Here is an 8,127-nt window from a genome sequence, read left to right on the forward strand (position 1 = left end):
GAGTAGCAATCAGTTCCAGCAATTAGTACCTGGCTGGACACAGCGAAAAACTATATCAAAATATCGCCTGGGCGTTCTAACTTCACATAAGTTATGAACATAATCGATCCAATCCAAACCCGGGAGGTTCATCCCCATGTCGTAATCTATCTCCCCACAAACGTTTGGATCATTCCAACTTAAAAAATGGCAACTTCGATGAAGCTCTAAGCTCTGACGAGCTATATTTGGCTAGAAATAATGTTCAACCCAATCAAATACAACAAAACCAATGTCGAACAGTTTTTGCACCTCATGAAAATTGTTTCTAATCCCTCTTCTTCAGCTTTGATCCACTCAGCTGCGACGAATTTGAAAAATGGAGAATTTGGCAAGTTGAGTATACAAGGTGTTTGACAAAATGCCAATTTCAATTTCACGCCAATTCAGAAAGCTTCAAATGTTGTACATGCGTCTTCTCATCAAACACAATCCCCCATACAGTTTTTTGATAAAAAATAATTTGACCGATTCGAGTAATTCTTCTTCATATATGAACGCTAAACTTTTTCGGCCAAAAAGCTACTCTTAGTCATGGTTGGTTTTGAGTAAGTCTTGAAACGGAAGCTTGGATCTTAAAAAAGATTATAATCCATATTAAATCCTATGTATTAAAGAAGAAGCTTCGATCAACAGAAGCTTGGCATAACTTAGAATTAGTCCTTTGTGTACATAGTATTAAATCATATACTGAAATATTAAAAGAGAAGTTTAGCGGAAAAATTTATGGCAAAAACTATATATTTTCCAGCAATAAGTATGAGAAGTTTATTTTTTGGACTATTTCACGCGTTTGAAAGATGTGATGAACATTCCCCTTGCCATGTTGATAAGTAGGGATTTTAGTCTATTATTTGCTCTATTTTACTTATGTTTTGGGCCAAAATATGCGTGAAGGTATTTCCGGAAACTAACTTAATATGCTTGCTTGTAGGGTTTTGTTCGAAATGAGCCAAAGAAGCCATAACCAACTCATAAAGGAGTCAAACTTGAAAAAAAATCAAGTGTGGACCAATACTGTGGAACACGGACCGCGATAGAAAAGGGCGGCCGCGAAATTATCATCATTGAGGCGGCCATTATTCCGCGGACCGCGAAATAGAGATTTAGAGAGGCTGTTATGAGCACTAAAATTGAGCGCTGAGAGCGGCAAAAAGACGCAACCGCAAAGTGAATGACGCGGCCACGGTTGGAATTTAACGGACATCGTTTGTCGAGGTTCAGAGACTTTGCAAGATGGGCATAAATGAAGAAGGTGGTCCGCATCCAAATTACACGACCGCGAAAGAATCTCACGCGGACGCAGTGAACATTACGCGGTCCGCGAAACGAAGATCTAGCCAGACCCAGATATGAAGAAACACGGACCGCGCTCACTATTACGCGACCGCGAAACCTCCGCAGGGGCATTTTTTGTCCGAAATTTTCAGCTTAGTATAAATAGATCCTTTTATCAATTTTAGGTTAAGTTTTGTTTAGCATAGCACGTGAACGTCTGGTTTTTTCCTTTTTGGGAAATTTGAGTATATTTACCTTCAAACTTTAGATTTTTATCGTGTACTTTAATATTATGGCTTATATTTCATCTTTATCTTTGATTTCTGCTGTTATTATGAGTAGCTAGACCCCATAGCTAGGGTTGTGACCCAACCCTAGTATGGGTGTTTAATGATCTTGAATTTTAGGACTTAATTGCTTATGGGTTAGTCATATTTAGCCTAATTCATGCTAAAATTATAGAATTAGTGGTTGCAAACACTGACTCATGCCTTTATGACTTAGGCTCTTCTTGATAAAGAGGGACTAAGTCTAGGAAAATTAGGCTAACAAGGAATTGAGGTGAACTCAAGAGATTGATAGCCCCAATTAAAGGGTTAAACCTAGAGATAGTAATACCCGACTTGAGCCAATTTCACTTGTATTATATGAACACCCATTTGGGCTTGAGAAAGTCAAATCGGGCAAAGTCACTCAAACTACCGAGAGGTATAGAGTGAGCACCTATGTGTGATGGTTATATTACGACCCCAATCATAACAAGCTTGTCATAGATTCTTGATACCCATTAGATGCTCACCTAGGCGGAAGTCACTTCTCTAGTACCTTTTAACACTTGAAAACTTTAACCAAAAATATTGTACTTAGCTTACACTTAGCATACAATAATATAAAATTAGAATAGAATCAATCGCAATAATGTTTGGAAGTGTAATTAGGAACAACACGCACATCTAGATTAGTTAGATACCCCACTCCAAGCCAAATTATCGCAGATGCGAAAATCACTATATGTGGATCGGATTGTACGAGACAACAAGCCTTATGGCTATATGTGGATCGGGTTGCACACCGCAACAAGCCTTATGGCTATATATGGATCGGGTTGCACGCCTCAACTTGCCTTATGGCTATATGTGGATCGGGTAGCATGCCGCAACAAGCCTTATGAATATATGTGGATCAGGTTGCGCGCCGTAACAGGCCTTATGGCTATATGTGGATCGGGCTGCACGTCGCAGCAGGTACCGTACAATGCTAAGTGACTGAGTGTGTCGGGCGAGATTTTAGACAATCAGATTGGGTGCTCTGAGAGTGTGAGTACTTGAGGTTCTCATTGTGTTGCATCGCATACGGTATTCATATTGGCATATAGATATAGAGATGTCATATTTCCCATATCAGTCACACTTGGCATATTTTATCTGTGGTGAACTTAACTGTTAAACCTAGAAGCATGTCTACATTTTCTGTATTCTTAAACTTTGTATTTTGCTGTATTGGTTAAGCTCGTCAGAGTGATTGTGCGGTCCACATAATTTTGGTGCAGTCCGCAATTTTGTGACACTTAGCTAATTTTTCTTGCACAGTCCCTGTATTGCATAACCATTCCTACATACACTTCAAAACTAGTTAGCACAAAACAAAGCTATCTAACAAACAAGACAAACAAGAAAAAGAAAAAAGTACATGGGTTGCCTCCCAAGAAGCGCCTAATTTAACGTCGCGTCACGACGCAGATTACCAATCATTTGAAATGAAGAACCGCCACAATGTGGCCATCATCAACCTTGCCAAGATAATGTTTAACCCGGTGCCCATTGACTCTAAACACCTCATCATTCTTATTTTTCAAATCTAGAGCACTAAAGGGGGTTACATTCACCAATTCAAAGGGGCCACTCCATTTTGACTTCAACTTGCCCGGAAACAGTACTGTTGGGGACCCATAGGGGTCGTGTTACATGTTGAATTATTTTTCTAATTTGTCATTTCTACTCAGTCACAACTATTATTTACATAATATGTTTCAGCCTATGTTTTCCTTTATTGATATCATTTCATCATTGTTTGGGCTGATTATCATGATTCTTGTGAGCCCGAGAGTTGGACCCGCAGGTGCGAGCCTAGGTTGACCGACCCCGTTTAAATTAGATTTTACTCACATTTGTGTTATGGAAAAGCTAATTTATTAATCAAATCAAAGAAATTCAATAATTGATTATATTTTTTATATATTTAACTAGCGAATGTAATTATTTTTAGCCCACCGTCCAAATCTATAGGAGCGGGTCAAGGTCGTTGGATATTTTATAAGATACAAGTGTGTATATTTAATACAAATAATACACGTGGCGGATTAAAAAAAATGGCACATGGCGAAGTTAAAGTCAAAAAATTGACCAGGATAGTTCTGTTATATATAGGGGTAAGTTTGAGCCCAAAAACAAACGTTAGGGGTATTTACGGACCAAAAGGTTAACATATGATATTTATGAGTCATTTTCAATACGTTAGGGGTATTGTTGGCCCTTTTGTTAGATATAGGGGTAAGTTTGAGCCAAAAAACTAGCGTTAAGGACATTTATTGCACAATAGGTGGAAGGAGGACAAAATTGAAGCATTTTCAATATCTTAGGGGTATTTTTGGCCCTTTTTCCGTTGTTTCTATACATTTTTTTTATATACTAAAAGCATTGAAGCCTTGGTGGACGCTTCACATCCAACTGATCCTGCACTTTTCTTCCTCATGGCGCCTTATACTTGTCGCGTCGGGTGTGCCTAGGCAGTTTTTGGCGCTACGGAAGGATTTTGCTGTTTTTCCATTTGCGGCAAAAATAGTCTTTGAGGGTCGTTCGTTGTGCGATAGTTATACGTTTCGTAACTTAATGATAGTATTATTATCGTTGTTGTAGATTAAGGTAAGAAGAGGCGAGTTTAACTTGGTAATTTGAAAGATTGTGATAAGGTATGTTAAGGCTAAGCCCTTCCTTCATTTTGGCATGATCTCGTAGCTACATGTGTTAATAATGAGACATAATGAGAAGTTCGTTTTCATGAATTTATTCACATTATTCTAGTCTCATAAGTTACAGTATTATTCCTTATCGAGACTCTATATTCAATTTAGTATTGTCTTCTTCCAGTCAAGAGAGCATAGGGCTTATACATATACAGTATTACAATATTTTCACCACCATCGAGTTATAATCGGTGGGTAGGCCCTTATTGGGCAACCTCTGATCAGATGGTAAGTTATATATACCGAGCCTACTGTGACTGAGCGCCTATGAGCGAGCCCAGGATGGCCGAGATACAAATCTTAGTATGGCCGAGCGCCTATGAGTGAGCCTACTACGGCCGAGCAGTTACACGTACTATATTCTATAATTTCATAGTCCTAGTGGATTCAAGAATTTAAGTGCACTATTAGAGGAAAGGAAGAAATAGCTTCGGACATGCGGAAGGTCTTGCAGAATGGGTGCACCAGTTAGAGATGCTATTGTGCACGTAAGGAGGTATGAGATGAGTCATGGGTATTGAGACGATGTAGTCTCGCAATTCGGGTCACTCGGGGTGAGTGCGTATTGAGTTCGTTATGTTGTGAATTGAGCTATCATATTTATAAGTCAGGTCAAGGGTAAATTGAAAGAAGTTGGGTCGGTTAGTAATGGTTAAATCAGCGGGATTGTGGCAAGGATCAGTTCCTTCACGATGTTAAGTTATACATGTGGTTTGTGGTTGTACGTGCGGGCTTGACAGCCACCGTGACCTGATTGATTTGGAAGGTATTTGATTCAAATGGTTTTGTTGTGTAAATGGATTTCGGAAGAGTAATGACAGTTTAGATCACGGCTTGAGGTTGTATTTTCTACGGTTTGGGAATTCAGTTGCGTGTTGCATGGGCTCTTCGGAAATGAGCTAGGTGAAAGGTTTCTGGCCAATGAAGTGTGTATTCTACTGGGAGTTCAGGGGTTATGATGAATTCTTATATTCTCGCGTAATGGCGTGATGGGTGCAGTGAGCGGCATGGGAATTGGAAGTTGAGGATCAAGGTTGCGGTTCGGTGTTGACAAGAATATCATGAGCTCGGAGAAGCCGAGAAGAATTAGATGTTCAGAGTAAGCTGACATTTTCCTAGTGTCTTATGGGAATGGTGTTCCGTGGTAGAACCGTTGTGTATTGATTTGCGGGTTCTTGATCTGCTTTACAAAATTAGTACAGTTGGTGGTACGGATGTGCGGACTTCAGGAATATTGCGTTCATTAATTGTTTGTTGACTGCCTAGCATAAAAATTTAGAATAGAAAATTACATATTGAGTCCAGACATACATGTCTGTTAATGCCTACATAAGAATGATGTAGTGTGTCATGTGTTGTAGAGTGAAAAAAGTTGTGGCACAACAATGTTGTTCTTCTATTAAACATAGACAACATGCATTAGTTTAAAAAAAACAAAAGCAGAGGTGAACCATAGAGAGCAGCTTAAACAATCTTGTTATAGGGTGGGAGAATAAGCTAAGCTAAGTACGTAAGGGTTCTGATTATTTAGGAATTAGGTGTTAGAACTTAGAGATGGAGTATTGGAAGACCAGAGTGTTCTCTAAGATCGACTTGCATTCAGGTTATCATCAGCTGATGGTTCGGGATCCAGATATCCCGAAGATGACTTTCAGGACTCGGTATGGTCATTACCAGTTCCTTGTGATGTCTTTTGGGCTGACCAACGCCCTAGCAATATTCATGCACTTGATGAACAGTGTATTTCAGCCCTATCTTGACTCTTTCATCATTGTGTTTATTGACGACATTCTGGTGTACTCCCGGAGCCGGGAGGATCATGAGCAGCACCTGAGGACTTTGCTTCAGACCTTGAGAGAAAAGAAGTTGTATGGAATATTTTTGAAGTGTGAATTCTGGCTCGAGTCAGTGGCATTTTTAGGTCATGTAGTATCGAGTGAGGGGATCAAGATAGAATTATCACCCACCAGCTATTCAGGGTTCTTCCAGTGGGTATTCAGGTCCCTAGGGCCAGACCTCTAGTCAGCGGCTTATTGCACCGCAGAGTTGTTACGAGTGCGAGGATCCCAGTCACATATAGAGATTTTGCCCCAGGCTTCGGGGTAAACTAGTGCAACAGGGTCAGCAGCCTTTGATTACCGGACCAGTTGCTCCACCAGTCATCCGACCACCTAGAGGTGGAGGACAGGTGGGTAGGGGCCATCTTAGAGGTGGAGGTCAGCCAGGTAGAGGTCAGCCAGTTGGCGCTCCAGCTCAATTCTATGCTTTTTCGGCCAGACCAGATGCAGAGGCCTCAGATGTTGTGATTACATGTATTATTTCTGTTTGCAGCAAAGATGCCTCGGTATTATTCGATCCAGGATCTTTCCACTGAGTATTATTTTATATTTGGACTGACACGTAGACACGTCCAAATTCATGTGGAATTCAGCAAAGGTATGCAGTCATGTTCTGGTACATCGTGTGGTGATTGATACGGTGTTCGTATATGGGCAGCCTGCTTGGCAGAGAATTTCGGATGTTGGAACTGGGATCTAAGGCTTATTTTCCTAAATAAAAGAGAATATCTTCAGATTTGATCGAGCTAATATGCTCAACTGAGTTGTGGTAGCATGGGTAGGTGCACAAGGTATTAAACAGTGATTTCGGACAACTCCAGCGCAGTTCTTAGCACATTCGAGGATGAACGTATGTTTAAGTAGGAGAGAATGTAATGACCCGACCGGTCATTTTGAGCTCTAGCGCGTCGTTCGACGGTTTGAGGCCATGAGCAGCTTCATTTCAAGTATTGTGACTTGTACGCGTGGTCGAGATTGAATTTCGGAAAGTTCAGAGTTGAATTGGAAAGAAAATTCTCATTTCGAAAGCTTTAAGTTGGAAGAATTGACTGAGATTGGATTTTTGAGTAAACGACCTCGGAATCAGGATTTGAAGGTTCCACCAGGTTCGTATGATGCTTTCAGACTTGGGCGTATGTTCATATCGGGTTTTGGATGATCCAGGAGCATTTCAGCGCCTATTGTGGAAGTTAGCACTTTGGAAGAATTTCAAAAATTTGGGTTGAAGAGCATTTCAATGTTATCAATGTCCGTTTGGGATTCCGAGTCTGGGAATAACCTGTATGGTGATTCTGGTATTGGGAGCCTGTCCGGAAGTGGATTCGGAGGTCCGTAGGTCATTTTGAAGTCATTTGGCTAAAGCTAGAAATTTGAAGGTTTTGAGAAGTGTAACCGGAAGTGGACTTTTTGATTTTGGGGTCGGATTCCGATTCCGGAAGTTGGAGTAGGTCTGTATGGTGATTTAAGTCTTGCACGCAAAATTTGGTGTCATTCCGAGTAGTTTAAGTATATTTTGGCGCGTTCGGAGTAAGTTTGAAGAATTTGAAATTTCTAAGTTGAATCAATTTGGTTGGGGTATGATTTTTAGTTTTGATGTTGTTTAACACATTCCGAGAGTTCGAGCGAGTCCGTTTTATGATTTCAAACTTGTTGGTATGTTCGGGCGCGACCCCTGGGGCCCCGAGTGTTAACCAGACGAGTCTCAGACCAATTTTGGAATTTTGAAGAAGAGCTGAAGCTTCCAGCTTCTGGTATGATCCCACATGCGCATGGGCAGCCGTAGGTGCGAGCTCGCAGGTGCGAGCCATAAGCCGCAGGTGCGAAGGAAAGGAGCTGCCCGGCAACTGCAGATGCGAAGTATATTGGCGCACATGCGAACGCGCTAGTGGAAAAGGAAGGAACAAAAACATGAAGCGTTGCAAGCAACAAAGGCAGAAAATACATGCTATA

This window comes from Nicotiana tabacum, chromosome 17, assembly GCF_000715075.1.
Source record: "Nicotiana tabacum cultivar K326 chromosome 17, ASM71507v2, whole genome shotgun sequence".
Lineage (NCBI taxonomy): Eukaryota > Viridiplantae > Streptophyta > Magnoliopsida > Solanales > Solanaceae > Nicotiana > Nicotiana tabacum.